General features: G+C 39.8%; 1 protein-coding gene across 5 annotated transcripts in view; it reads left to right on the forward strand.

The window, feature by feature from the left end:
- Positions 1 to 15,355, forward strand: part of ambra1a (autophagy and beclin 1 regulator 1a) — a 390,498-nt gene that overhangs the window by 171,766 nt on the left and 203,377 nt on the right. The gene's annotated exons all lie outside the window — the stretch shown is intronic.

Consider the following 15,355-nt stretch of genomic DNA (forward strand, 5'->3'; position numbering starts at 1 on the left):
GTGTAGTGCAATGGTGATCACCTGTAATGTGACATGAACCCAAGGTCCTGGTTGAGGCCCTCCCTATGGGTACCGAACTTAGCTATCAGCCTCTGCTTGGCCACTTTCCTCTGCTGCCTGTCCCGAAGTCCATCTTGGAGGATGGTCACCCGAAGGTCCGAGACTGGATGTCCTGGACCACTGAAGTGTTCCCCAACTGGGAGGGAACCCTCCTGTCTGTTGATTGTTGTGCGGTGCCCATTCATCCGTAGCCGTAGCCTTTGCTCGGACCTTCGGGTGACCATCCTCCAAGGTGGACTTCGGGACAGCTAGCAGAGGAAAGTGGCCAAGCAGAGGCTGATAGCTAAGTTCGGTACCCATAGGGAGGGCCTCAACCGGGACCTTGGGCTCATGTCACATTACAGGTGATCACCATTGCACTACACACACACACACACACACACACACACACACAGACGCGCACACAGACACCCACACACACCCTTATAGACACACAGACTCCCACACATGCACCCCCTCACAGACTTAAGACACTCTGTACTCACTACACACACACACACACTTTCTCACACTCACAACCCCCACCCCAGACAGACAAAGACCCACATGCACACACATATTTTGTGTGGTGAATATTTTTGGTACTTTCAGAGTTACATTGCACTTTGCTCAAAAACCACATACATTCATGTAGAACTCTGAGCTCAAAAACTGCATGAATTTATGTAAAACCCTGTTATCTCACTTTTTAGATTGGAATCAATGTAAACATCAGGTCATAGACAGAGAACACAGGGGGCTAACACCTTCAACATATTGTCTAGCTATCACCATTGTTAACAGCAAACCCGAGAATGCAACTTTAAAAAAAAGGGTTTTGTGATTTACACATGAAAGAAGTGAAACTATCACTGTATTCTAACAGATGAAAGGCTTAACAGACAATCAATTCTTCAATGTATAATTTCAGTTACATCACACTGCAAATTTTTGCTATAAATTCTGTTACGATCGAGCCCTCCACAATCACCTGATGAAGGAGCGTCGCTCCGAAAGCTAGTGTGCTTCCAATTAAACCTGTTGGACTTTAACCTGGTGTTGTGTGATTTTTAACTTTCTATTTTAACAGGTAGTCATGCCATGCAGCCAGTTGGAAGTACAACTTGCTTGAGTTTAGTGCTAATTTCACCTCACAAGTTCTGTAATTTCTTTGTCTTGACTTGATCTTTAAATTGAGAATACTTCCTTTTGACAATTTCACCTTGCGGGAATGCAGTTTTTTTTAATTGACTTGTGTTCCCAGGAATATGTTGCTAAAAGAGCTAAGATCTTCAAACTGACTTCCTCTGCAGTAGGGGAATTCACTCAACTATCTTGATCATTAAGGTTTTTTTTGATACCCAGAGCTACTTGTTTTGTTTTAAACTTATACATCTCTATGTATCTCCAATTATACTGTAAAACTATCTACCAGATACCTCCAGTGTATGCACCAAAATGTTTCCAGCTATCCAACATTTTATTTGGCTTCAGTTGTCGTGGCTTTAATTTGTCTTCTAATTTGTTTGTAACCACTGAAACAGCACTGTTGTTAGAGATTCAACTTTTTGTGATATTCCCAATTGTGGTCAAAATGTATACAACACACGTTATAGTTTTGGAATTTGGATCTTAAAATGGAAGCAGACAGATGTGGTTTGGTTCTGAGGTATTTTACTTTCAAACATTCAGAAGTCATTTTGGAAGAATTACCCAAATATATCAGTTTCAAATCAATATGTGGCTGCAATTCCTGGGCTAACTTCTGTTAGTTTTGATGGAAAAAAATCATGACACTGTTCAATTCATGGTGGACAGAGTAAGCAGATTAAGGCAACTGGTTTAGTTTTTCCTTCAGAACACAATGTTCAATGTTTTAATTCAGATGAATTTGGATTATTGTGACCAGTTTTGGGCCCCGAGTCTAAGAAAGGATGCCCTGGTCTTGGAGGGGGACCAGAGATCCATTCCAGAGTTTAGAGGTTCATTCTTTACAAGAAAGATTCTAGGGATGATGCGCTTGTCATTTGAAGAGTGGTTGAGGACTCTAGGTCTGTACTTGATGAAGTTTAGAAGCATGAGGAACTATCTCATTGCAACCTACTGAGCGGCCTGGATAGAATGGATGTGGAAATGATGCTTCCACGAGTAGGAGGAAATAGGATCTGAGGGCACAACCTCAGAGTGAAGTGTCTACACTTTAGAACTGAGATGAGGAGGAATTTCTTCAACCTGAGAGTCGTGAATTCTTGGAACTCATTGCTGCTGAAGGCCATGGAGGTCAAGTTCCTGAGTGTATCTGAGAAGGAGAGAGAGCGTCTTGATTAGTAAAGGGATCAAGAGTTGCAGGGAGAAGGCAGGAGAATGGGGTTGAGATACATTATCAACCATGATCGAATGGTGGAGTGGACTCTATGGGCAGAATAGCCTAATTTTGCCTTTATATCTTATGGTCTAAGGGGACAATTTTTCTTCTGGTAGGAGAGTCACATTTCCTTCCAGTTCAGTTCAGGCCAACCAGTCACATCAATGGAAGTGGTTTCTCATCAGTGAAGCTCCTAGGCTAGAAGAATTTGAATAGAAATATTCAAGTTATTTGAACTGAAAACTTTAGGGCATTAGATTTGAAAGATTTGACAGCAAAATGGCTATCTCCGGTTATCAATAATGCCTTTATATTATTATATGATTTTGGAATTCACTTAAATTACAAATTAGCGCCAGCAAAAAAATTCGACTCGACCGGACTACAACACCTATTCGAACTCCTAGTATATTTTCACATGTCTCTCAGAATTTAAATTTCTCATAACAAGCACAAAAGAAATAATATTTAAATGCAGTGATTTTCAGTTATCTACTTTGAGACATCTTGTAACACTGTCCCTTGCGTATGATCCAAAGGATTTAAAAAAAATATATGTATAAGAGGTGGGTGTCGATGGCAGGATTTTATTGCCCATCCCAATTGCCTGGAGGGCAGTTAAGACCCACGTGGTCATTTACTGAAACAGTAATATGAAGCCGCAGAATTTCTTTAACAACAGAACAGAAGTTTTTTACACAAAAGACAAAAGCAAAAGTGCATTCTAAACATTATAGAGTATATTTTGAAAGATCTTAAAGCAAACAGCAAAACAGTGTCGGGAAATGGATTAGACTCTCAGTTGCAGGGACTCCAGTCTAGCGAAATTGCGCCTCTATATCAAATCTTTAAGTCCAGTTTAACTGATTTTTCTCATTTACGTGAACACTCTTAACATCATGCAGGCATGGTGGCTCACTGGTTAGCTCTGCTGCCTCATAGTGCCAGGGACCCAGGTTTGATTCCAGCTTTAGGTGACTGACTGTGTGGAGTTTGCACTTTCTCCCATGTCTGCATGGATTTCCTCCGGGTGCTCCTGTTTCCTCCCGCAGTCCAAAGGTGTGCAGATTAGGTGGATTCGCCATGCTAAATTGTCCCTTGTGGTGCATTAGCCATGATAATATACAGGGTTGTGGCTGTATGGGATGCTCTTCAGAAGGTCAGTGTGGACTCAGTGGGCTGAATAGCCTCTTTCCACAATGTAGGGAATCTATGATTCTAGGAGCTGACACTTTCCTAGTTTTTAATAACTTGCAGATTTTTAACCTAACACACTTGATTTAGAGGTTTCACAAATTAAACCTGTTCTGCAGAGTTAACTGTACTTTCCCAGACCAGTTTTGAAAAGGAAGTTTGTTTGCTTCTGACACTGAAGGTCTTCTCCAACTGCTGTGAAAGTTTTCAGTCTCTGGGTTTTCTCAGCAAAAAATAATCCTCGATTATCCCAACGAGAAACAAGCTGTCAGCCTTCAGTGTTTGCCCTACCTGTTTAAAAACTACCATTGTGAAGATGATTTTTCTTTTACACTCCAGTATTCTGACAAATACTAAATCAGTGTACGAGAAGAACCCTTTGACTGAGTTGTTTTTAAAACCCTTCTGAAAAATAATCAACCCCATGTGCCATGATTTCAAAACCAATCTCTAACCATTATGCATAAAATTTGATATCTTTTATCATATTTCTAACTCCATAGGTTTCTACCAACATAATGTGGCACTTGTAAATTAACTTATCCATCTGTTTAATTGCGTAGTGTTGCCCTATCAATATCCTTCAAATAAATTAAACACACATGACTTCACAAAAACTATTGATGCTGAAAACGAATTAAATGCCAAATTGTCATAAAAATTACTATATACCAACCTTTTAAGTAATCTGTTACCAAACTAATATGTTAAAACATACTGAGCCCATGAATACAAACTTTTATCTCAAAGCGTTTTTACTTTTTTTTAAGAAAAAGTAATTTGTTGACCTCCATTTACGTTAGCCTAAGCAATCACAAAAACTTACAAAACATGTTTCACAACTAACCCCAATTAAACAGAATGCATAATTCTTCACTTGCTTAATCAAGTCAAAATTATTAGTTACTGAAAAATAACTCCGTTCTACATTTTGTTGAGAGGGGTTAGGCCTTCTTATTGGAATACAATAATATCCAGATTTGAGTTGCTCACAAAAGATACATTTTGTTGAGCATTCCATCTTGTGCTCTCCAGGCCAATCACAAGAAATGCCAAAGTAAAAGGAAAACAAAACTTATACTCTGAGAGGATAGTACTGAATGTCTGGATTAAGTAAACTAAATCCACTGACTTTGTCATGTTCCATGTCAAGTTTCACTTGAGCCCTTTTCCAACAGTAAGGGAATTTTATTTGATACCACATGTGTGCTAATGGTAGTTTACCCCAGCTATTTTAGGGAATCACCACTGAGTGACTTTGGTGTCTATAAACCTGAAGCGGGTAGAACTCTCAAATTCTTTTAGCTCACTTCAAACCTTATTATTTAAACCTAGGTAACATTTTAATCATTCCATTCCACAAGCTTTATATGTGGTTACACTGCCCAAAACCTTGCAATTGATTGAATCTGCAACCAAAATATTCATTTCTCGGCTGAAGCTCCTTGTTAATTGTACAACTCCTGCTGACTGATCAACATATTTCTTTGCAAACATTTTTTCAAAGCTCATCTTTTTGTACACTTAGGACAAATCATTTCATAATGGTATTTTGAGTCTTATTTAAAACACCTGTTGATAATTCCCTGCAATTTTATTCTTTTTATAGTTCCACTATTTCTGTCACAAATGTATTTGTATTCTCAATCTTTTTATTCATACTCATTCCATATAGATGCTTGAGTCCAGTATCTAATCAGAGATGTACTGTATCATTGAATTCTCCATTCTTTATTACTGCTGTTTCAAAGGTCACTGGGAATTAATATTTATCCAAAAGTGTTTTAATGCTTTCGATATCTGTTCCAAACTTGTACTGCTTTCTGAAAATCTAACTCCAGTTAACACACTAGCTCGATCCATGTTCAGCACATTCCAGGAATTTAAAGGCAGTCTCTGAATTGGGAATCTCCAAATATAATTGTTTCAGTTCTGTAATCTGTTAAACTCCATTATAGATTCTGCTATGGAATAACCATCTGGCTTTCTAAATTTATCCAAGTCTGACCATGCCTTCATGCATTTAATAGATAATAATTTTTGTAACCATTGTCCACAAATGTTAACAGATTATTCAAACCTTCCTCTGCCTGATTCTTGAGGCTTCAGCTGTGAGAAGACATTACATCTCAACCTGATGCTTGTAGGCATCAACAGAATCACAGCTTCTTTTTCCTTTGATAAAAGGATACTGCATTATCCATATCTTTGCTTCATATTTTCATTGATCATAATGTTTAGCTTCACAGAACATGAGTGGAAATTAACATTTTGCACTCTTTCCGCCATTCCTCTCAAAAGTAATTCAATTTTACAACTTTTTATCTGAAAAGGAATTATTCCAATTTTCACCTTGAGGTAACTGTTCTCTGTTATCCACATCAACTCTGATTTCAGTCTGTTGGTGAAATAGAATTTAAGGGCACCTTGTCCTTACGGATAGAGTTTTTTGAAAATTAAGTCACCCAGCTGCTGCCACATCCATAATCACATGTTCCCCTTTTATACTGACTCAGTCACTTTATTAATTAATTAACTCTCGCCAACAGTATTAGCATTAAAAACACTCTCATTTGAGGTCTTGTGGCAATGTGATAACATCCCATTTCTTAGCTAGGAGGCCCACATTCAAATACTACTTCCTCCCAAGGTGTATAAGAAGATCTCTGGACAGTTGATGAGAAAATATGTCCCAAGATACTTCACACAGAAGTAACAAAAACTAAGTTAGGAAGGAGAAATAAGATATGATGAAACTGAAAGCTGATCCTGCAAAAATTGCAAATCTGTAGCTGTTGGTATGGTCTAGATAAATTTGATTATTCAATCTTTTCAGGACGTCAGCAGAAGGGGGATTCTACCACTTTATACAGAGGCTTCATACAAAAGTACACAAGTTTGTTTTTTTTGGATGACTGTAATATTTATGTTGCTTAAGCAAAACTATTTGCATTACCTACAAATAACATTTAAGGATGTTCTGTATTGCTGATAGAGAATTACAGAAACCCCTACAACCATTTATCACTGTCACTTCTGGGCCACTTTATCTTGAAGGCTTCTGTGGTCACTGAGCAAGTCATTTCCATAGCTTGCAGTGGGCTCGTGGCATGGTAAAATGAGTGCTTGTTTCATTGAAAATTTAGTTAGCATCTTTAGCAAAAACATTAAAATGGTTTGTTTCCTTAATGTAATTCACATTGTTCATTTGAGAAACCTGGTTCCTTTCACAGGATAAAAGTAATGCTGCAACATAAAAGGAACACAGGCAGGAGGCTGGGAGAACACAGCAAGCCAGGTAGCACCAGTAGGTGGAGAAGTCGATGTTTCAGGTGTAACCCTTCTTCAGGACTCCTGAAGAGGGGTTACACCCAAAACATCGACTTCTCCACCTTCTGATGTGCCTGGCTTGCTGTGTTCTTCCAGCCTCATGCCTGTCTGCCTTGGATTCTGGCATCTGCATTTTTTTTTGTCTCTCTCAACATAAAAGGAGGCCATTAGGCCCAACATGTCTTCACCAACTCTCAGTAGGAGCAATTTATCTTATGCCACTCACCTGCCTCCACTAGTGGCCAATGCATTCTTCTTTTTCTATTAGTCTGATTCCCCCATGAATATCTCAACTGAACCTCCTTCCATCATACTCTTCAGCATTCCAGATCTTAAGTGTGTTCTGTGTGAAAAAGCTTATCCTCTTGTTTTTCTTCCACCAATTAGCTTAAACCTTTGTTTCTGATGCTTCCATGGATGGCGGCAGTTTCTCCATGCCTACTCTGTTCAAACTTTCATGTTTTCGAATAGCTCCATCAGTCAAGTTTAATATTGTCCTTGTAATTTCCATTTCATTTATGACATCTGTTCCCCTTTGGTCTCTTTTGTATCTTTTCCCCTCTCACCTAAACATATACCCTTTAGTTCTGGACTCCCCCACCTCTTAACCATGCCCCTTGAATATAATGCATCAAGTGCTTTTATTTTTTATCTTTGTAACGGGCAAATCAAGATGTTAGCTCAAACTGACTTTAGTTTCTGAGCAATTAAGCAGAGCGTTTGGAAATATAGTTTTGAAAGCTGATGTTTGATTGGCATAATGTTGTTATGGATAAAACACACAAGACAAGCAATATGTTGTGGATCTAACCTGAGACCCTTGCCAAGCAAAATAGTCCATTGCAAGAGTTATGTTTCCTTTAAGTGGACTGCAAGTGTTGAAATCATTGAAAAATAACTGCCATTGAGTATGGTGTAAAAATAAACCATCTCCTTTTTGATCAAGGGCCCACTGAAGGTCTGATGCTGCCGCAACCGCGAGCTTTTCTGTGATCTAACCAAGAGGGGCACATTTTACCTTGGATACAAAATTATGTGTGCATTGTTGTGTAAACGCAGTGGTTGCTTCCTGAGATAAGGCACTACATATGTATAAAACCAGGAACTGTGAAGTCGATAAATCCCAATGGTTGTCACTGCTGTATAAACATACATCTGTTTTAACTGTAAGCATTTGAAATGCAAGGGATCTTATGTATTAGCCATAGCCAGTGTCCAGGTTAATATTTATCATCCAACATAACCAAAGAAGATTATCTGGTCGTTATCACACTACTATTTTGCGAGCTCGCTAAGTGCATATTAGCTGCTGCATCAGCTTCAATGGAAGTGATTACACTTCAAAAGGTCCTCCTTCAGCTGCAAAACACCTTGAATCATCCAGTGACTGTAAATAAGGTTATATAAATGCAACATTATTCCTTAAAAATATATAGCTCTGAGGCTATTTCCACTGTGGAGTGCTAAAGATTGGGCCAGTGTGCACTAATGCCCTTTATTATTGAAACCTTTTTCTCTTATTGCTTCAGTCTGCCTCAGTTTATTGCTTTATAGTGACAGAGATGTATAGCACAGAGACAGACCCTTTGGTCCAACCCGTCCATGCTGACCAGATATCCGAACCTAATCTAATCCCATTTGCCAGTACTTGGCCCATATCCCTCCAAACCCATCCTATTCATATACCTATCCAGATGCCTTTTAAATGTTGTAATTGTGCCAACCTCCACCACTTCCTCTGGCAGTTCATTCCGTACATGTACCACCCTCTGCGTGAAAAAGTTGCCCTTTAGGTCCCTTTTATATCTTTCCCCTTTCAACATAAATCTATGCCCTCTAGTTTTGGACTCCCCCGCCCCAGGGAAGAGACTGTCTATTTATCCTACCCATGCTCCTCATGCTTTTATAAATCTCTATAAGGTTATGCGTCAGCCTCCAAAGCTCCACGGAAAACAGCGTGAGTCTGTTTAGCCTCTCCCTGTAGATCAAATCCTCCAACCCTGACAGCATCCCTGTAAATCTTTTCAGAACCCTTTCAAGTTTCACAACTTCTTTCTGATAGGAAGGAGATGAGAATTGCATTCGGTATTCCAACAATGGCTTAACCAATGTCCTGTACGGTGGCAACATGACCTCCGAACTCGTACTCAATACTCTGACCAATAAAGGAAAGCATACCAAATGCTTTCTTCACTATCCTATCTACCTGTGACTCCACTTTCAAGGAACTATGAACCTGTACTCCAAGGTCTCTTTGTTCAGCAACACTCCCCAGTACTTTACCATTAAGTGTATAAGTCCTGCCCTAATTTGCTTTTCCAAAATGCAGCACCTCACATTTATCTAAATTAAACTCCATCTGCCACTCCTCAGCCCATTAGCCCACCTGATGAAGATCCCAATGTACTCCTAGGTAACCTTGTTCACTGTCCAATACACGTCCACTTTTGGTGTCATCTGAAAGCTTACTAAGTATACCTCCTATGTTCACATCCAAATCATTTATATAAATGACAAAGAGCGTTGGACTCAGCTCTGATCCTTGTGGTACTCCACTTGTCACAGGCCTCCAGTCTGAAAAGCAACCCTCCAGCACCACCCTCTTCCACTCCCTTTCCTCTCTTGCCCCCTTTCTATCTTTCTTGGAGCATTTTTATCCTGGAACATCAAGCTGCCAGTCCTGTCTATTCCTGAGCCACATTTCTGTAATTGCTATGATATCCCATTTCCATGTTGCCAACCATGCCCTGATAGGTCTCTTGCATTGAAGTTCATGCAATTCAATTTATCAGTCCTACCTATTCTCTGCTTTGTCCCTGCCTGTCCTGACTGCTTGACTCACTCCTTTTACCAACTGTACCAGTCTCAAACCGATCTCTTTCCTCACTATTTCCCTTCTCCCCTGCACCAACTCCTCAGCCACGCATTCAAGCCAATTCAGTATCCAAATGATTAGTTCTCCCTGTATTCCATAAGATGTAACCTTGCTAAACAGTCTCCCATGCTGAACTTTCTCAAGTGTCTTACTGAAGTCCAGATTGATGTCATCCACCCCCTGCCCTCATCAATCCTGTTTGTTACTTCTTTAAAAAACTCAATCAAGCTCATGAGACATGATTTCCCACTCACAAAGCCATGTTGACTATCCTGAATCAGTCCTTGCCATTTCAAATACATGTAAATCCTGTCCTTCAGGATTCCTTCCAACAACTTGCCCACCACTGACGTCAGGCTCACTGATCTATATTTCCCTGGCTTGTCCTTACCACCTTTCTTAAGTAGTGGTAGCACGTTAACCAACCTCCAGTCTTCCGGCACCTCACCTGTGACTATCGATGATACAAATATTTTGCTAAGAGGTCCAGCAATCACTTCCCACGGAGATCTCGGGTACACCTGATCAGATCCTGGGGATTTATCCACTTTTATGCATTTCAAGGTATCCAGCACCACCACCTCTGTAATATGGGCATTTTTCAAGATGTCACCGTCTATTTCCCCACATTCTATATCTTCCATGTCCTCACCACAGTAAACACTGATGCAGAATACTCTTTTAATATCTCCCCATTTTTTGCGGCTCCACTCATAGGCCGCCTTGCTGATCTTTGAGGGGCCCTATTCTCTCCCGAGTTACCCTTTTGTCCTTAATGTATTTGTAAAAACCCTTTGGATTCTCCTTAACACTATTTGCCAAAGCTATCTCATGTACCTGATTTCCCTCTTAAGTATATTCCTACTGCCTTTATACTCTTCTAAGGATTCTCTCAATCTCTCCTGTCTATACCTGACGTTTGCTTTCTTCTTTCTCTGAACCAAAACCTCAATTTCTCTAATCATCTGTATTCCCTACACCTACCAGCCTTTCCTTTCACCTTAACAGGAATATACTGTCTCTGGACTCTCATTATCTCATTTTTGAAGGCTTCCCATTTTCCAGCTATCCCTTTACCTGCAAACATCTACCCCCTTTCAGCTTTTGAAAGTTCTTGCCTAATACCATCAAAATTGACCTTTCTCCAATTTAGAACTTCAATTGTTAGATTTGGTCTATCCTTTTCCATCACTATTTGAAAACTAATAGAATTATGGTCATTGGCCCTAAAGTCCTCCCCCCCCCGCCTTATTTCCCAAGCGTAAGTCAAGTTTTGCACCTTCTCACATACTGAGTCAGAAAGTTTTCTTGTACGCATTTAACAAATTCCTCTCCATCTAAACCTTTAACACTATGGCAGTCTGTCTATGCTTGGAAAGTTAAAATCCTCTGCCTTAACCACCCTATTATTCTGACAGATAACAGAGATCTCCTGACAAATTTGTTTCTCAATTTCCTGCTGACTATTAGGAGGACATTAATACAATCCTAATAAGGTGATCATCCCTTTCTTATTTCTCAGTTCCGCTCAAATAACTCCCCTGGATGTATTTCCAGGAATATCCTCCCTAAGTACAGCTGTGATGCTATCCCTTATCAAAAATGCCACTTCCCTTCCTCTCTTGCCCCCTTTCTATATCTCTTGGAGCATTTTTATCCTGGAACATCAAGCTGCCAGTCCTGTCTATCCCTGAGCCACATTTCTGTAATTGCTATGATATCCCATTTCCATGTTGCCAACCATGCCCTGAGTTCATCTGCCTTTCCTGTTAGGTCTCTTGCATTGAAGTTCATGCAATTCAATTTATCAGTCCTACCTAATCTCTGCTTTGTCCCTGCCTGTCCTGACTGCTTGACTCACTCCTTTTACCAACTGTACCAGTCTCAAACCGATCTCTTTCCTCACTATTTCCCTTCTCCCCTGCACCAACTCCTCAGCCACGCATTCATCTGCTCTGTCCTCCTATTCCTGCCGTCACTAGCTTGTAGCACTGGGAGTAAGCCACATATTATTCCCCTTGAGGATGTCCTTTTTAAATTCCTGCCTAACTTTCAATCTTCTCCCTTCAGAATCTCATCTTTTTCCTTTCCCATGTCATTCGTTCCAATATGTACAATGACCTCCTTCTAGTCCCGCTCCTTTTTGAGAATATTCTGCACCCTCTCTGAGACATCCTTAATTCTGGCACCAGGGAGGCAACACACCATTCTGATTTTTCACTGCTGACCACAGAAACGTGTGTTTGTGCCTCTGATGAGAGAGTCCCCTATCACAATTGATCGCTTGGAACCCGACGTACCCCTCATTACATTAAAGCCTGTCTCAACTCCAGAAACTTGGCTGTTTGTGCTACATTCCCCTGAGAGCCCATCACCCGCTATATTTTCCAAAACAACATACCTGTTTGAAATGGGGAATGCCACAGAAGACTCCTGCACTAGCTGCCTTCCTCTCCTACCCTTCCTGAAGTTAACCCATTGCCTGACTGTATCTGTGGCTTTTCTCCCTTCCTATAATTGCCATCCATCACATCCCTGGCTGTTGTAAATTCCTCATTGCCTCTAACTGTTGTCTAAACCAATCCATTCAATCTGATAGGATTGACAACCAAAGACATTTCCTGCAGACATAATCCTCAGTAACATGTAAACTCTTCCTAAACTCCCACATCCGACAAGAAGAGCATATCACTCTAACAAAGACCATCTTTGCTCCTTCACAATCTACAGATCCAGAAATAGCATCGTCTTTTTGTTCTAAAAAAATCAGTGCTTCAGGCTAACTTAGTACTTATGGTTTATGTTTTAAAATGTAATCAAGAGACAGATTTCAATAAAACATACAATCAAGAAAGAACCCATTCTACTCACTACTCTAGACTTACTGCAAGGTTACACGTTAAACATTATGGACTTATCTCTTCCTGTACTATGAGCTCTCTCACACAGGTCCCTCCAAGATCAGTTGTGAACTTCACTGTTTAAATTTTCCTAGACGTACTCTGACGTCCAAAGATACATGAACTCAAACAGCAATGGCCGTAACAGCGCAGAATCACTGCTGTGTCAGTTAGCAGTGTAGGTTTCTTTCTATCTCTCCTTCACTGACCATGTGCTGTCTTTTGTCTGTCCTTCTCCCTTTTAAAGTGCTGTTGTTTTGATATTTTTGTTTCTCCAAAGTTCCAAAACAATGGAACAGCATATAAAACAGTAATTGCTGCTCCTTGAATTTGAGGAAATCCACCTCCAACACCTAAAATACCTCAAAAAGGAGCAGTTCTTACAGCCACAATTTTTCCTGTCCTCCATCTTTGGTTACCCAGAGTGTGCGAATTTCACAGTTGTGTGTGAAGGATTTCCAAACATAGAAATGCTGTTGGAATAAACTGTTTTATTCCAACCTATGTTGAGCTGTTTTGCAGTAGAAATTTGATCGGCATTGAATTTATCTGAAAGAGGGTTGAAAGAGGTCTTCAGTGTTTTAGAAATGTGGCTAACCAAATGTTGATATCAGCATCCAAATGTATCTGGTGACTGTCCGTAAGCGGTTGGAATAAGCTTTACTGTATCTTACAACCAAAGCTTTTCCTACTTTGATGGAAAATGTTGCCCTCGCTGTCTCCTGCCCCTGCATTCCACTGATTTATTCCATTGTTCCAACATTAGATCATTAGTGAATTAAACAGCAAAATGTCAACCATAACACATAATTTGTGACTAGGAACTGTTAGCAAAGTAGTTTGAATCCTAACAGTATACCATAACGATTAATCTGAATATTATTGGGAGGGTTTTATCGACAGGCTAAGTTAAAGACAAGTGGATATTTTACTGTAATATGAATCAAGGGCATGGTGCTAGATTGCGACAAATTATTCACGTGTGACACCACCTTCTGTCTATGGAAGATAAATTTCAGAAGTCATTAGTGCACAACTTTAATAAAGGGCATTACCCAGCCTTGAAATTAAAACAATGCCAACAATTTCTGGTAGTTCCTATATTAGATTTAGAAGTTATGTAGACATCTCCAAAAGCATTGATCTTTTGCAATTGGAGTCAAATTGGCTGCACATGTTGAGTTTGCATAGATCTGGGTAAACCACTAAGGAATAGCCACAGAGTTTGTTAGCTTCATGTTGTTTGGATTTTCTCCTGTCCTGTGCTGTATGTCACTGCCATCTACACAACTGCATCTGAGGATCATGACCAACCTGCATCACCAGTAGACAAATGAATAATTTTTATGATTAAAAGGATCAAAAAATTAAAAGCTACAAATCGAGATCAGCTAAATGAAAACAGGTTGAAAGATTATAAAATACATATGGAGAAGAAAAATTTCTAATCTTTGCACCTCTTGTGCTAAATTAGTTTTTTTCTCCCCCGCCCCCGACCCTCAGATATTGGTAATGAATGTTCTTGAATAAAAGCTTTGTTAGTTTTCCCAATTAAACACACTGCTATTGGCGAGCAGATTTTTGATTTATCAGTAATTGTTTCCTGCTTCAAAATGGATTTAGACAAGCTTGTATTTTGATGAATTACTGCAGACTTTAAGTTTAAAGGAACAGCTCAATTAATCAACTTTTATGAACACCAAAGTATGAATATTAATATATTTTTAAAAGTTAGCATTTGCATATACTCAGGTGCAACGCATGTCTTCTCTAAGATTTGGTAGCTGAAGCAGGGAAACTGATATCTTTATCAAATTGTCAGGATGACTGCAGGAGTGAGCTACCCTCTACTCTTGAAATAATCTGCTGTTTCACATTTATTCAAATTGCTTGCTTTTCAACAAATCTTGCATGTGTGTCTTTATATTCTGAAATAAATTATGGAGAGAATTATTCTTGGCAGAAAGCAGTTTAATTGTGTGTTTTAAAATAATGCACAATCAGAGTTTGCAATAAAATTGGGAAAAATAAAACTGTTGCCAAACTAAGGAGCAATGGGTTTGTGAAAAGTATATTGAACTTGATTTTGTTTTTGTTTATTGGTCAGAGTATTGAGTATAGGAGTTGGGAGGTCATGTTGCGGCTGTACAGGACATTGGTTAGCCCACTGTTGGAATATTGCGTGCAATTCTGGTCTCCTTCCTATTGGAAACATGTTGTGAAACTTGAAAGGGTTCAGAAAAGATTTACAAGGATGTTGCCAGGGTTGGAGGATTTGAGCTACAGGGAGAGGCTGAACAGGCTGGGGCTGTTTTCCCTGGTGCATTGGAGGCTGAGGGATGACTTTATAGAGGTTTACAAAATTATGAGAGGCGTGGATAGGATAAATAGGCAAAGTCTTTTCCCTGGGATCGGGGAGTCCAGAACTAGAGGGCATAGGTTTAGGGTGAGAGGGGAAAGATATAAAAGAGACATAAGGGGCAATGTTTTCATGCTGAGGGTGGTGCATGTATAGAATGAGCTGCCAGAGGAAGTGGTGGAGGCTGGTACAATGGCAACATTTAAGAGGCATTTGGGTGTGTACATGAATAGGAAGAGTTTGGAGGGATATGGGCCGGGTGCTGGCAGGTGGGACTAGACTGGGTTGGGATA

The sequence above is a fragment of the Chiloscyllium plagiosum genome, unplaced genomic scaffold (genome assembly GCF_037043375.1).
Source record: "Chiloscyllium plagiosum isolate Xiang-an unplaced genomic scaffold, Cpla_swu_hap1 HiC_scaffold_18, whole genome shotgun sequence".
Classification (NCBI taxonomy): Eukaryota; Metazoa; Chordata; class Chondrichthyes; order Orectolobiformes; family Hemiscylliidae; genus Chiloscyllium; species Chiloscyllium plagiosum.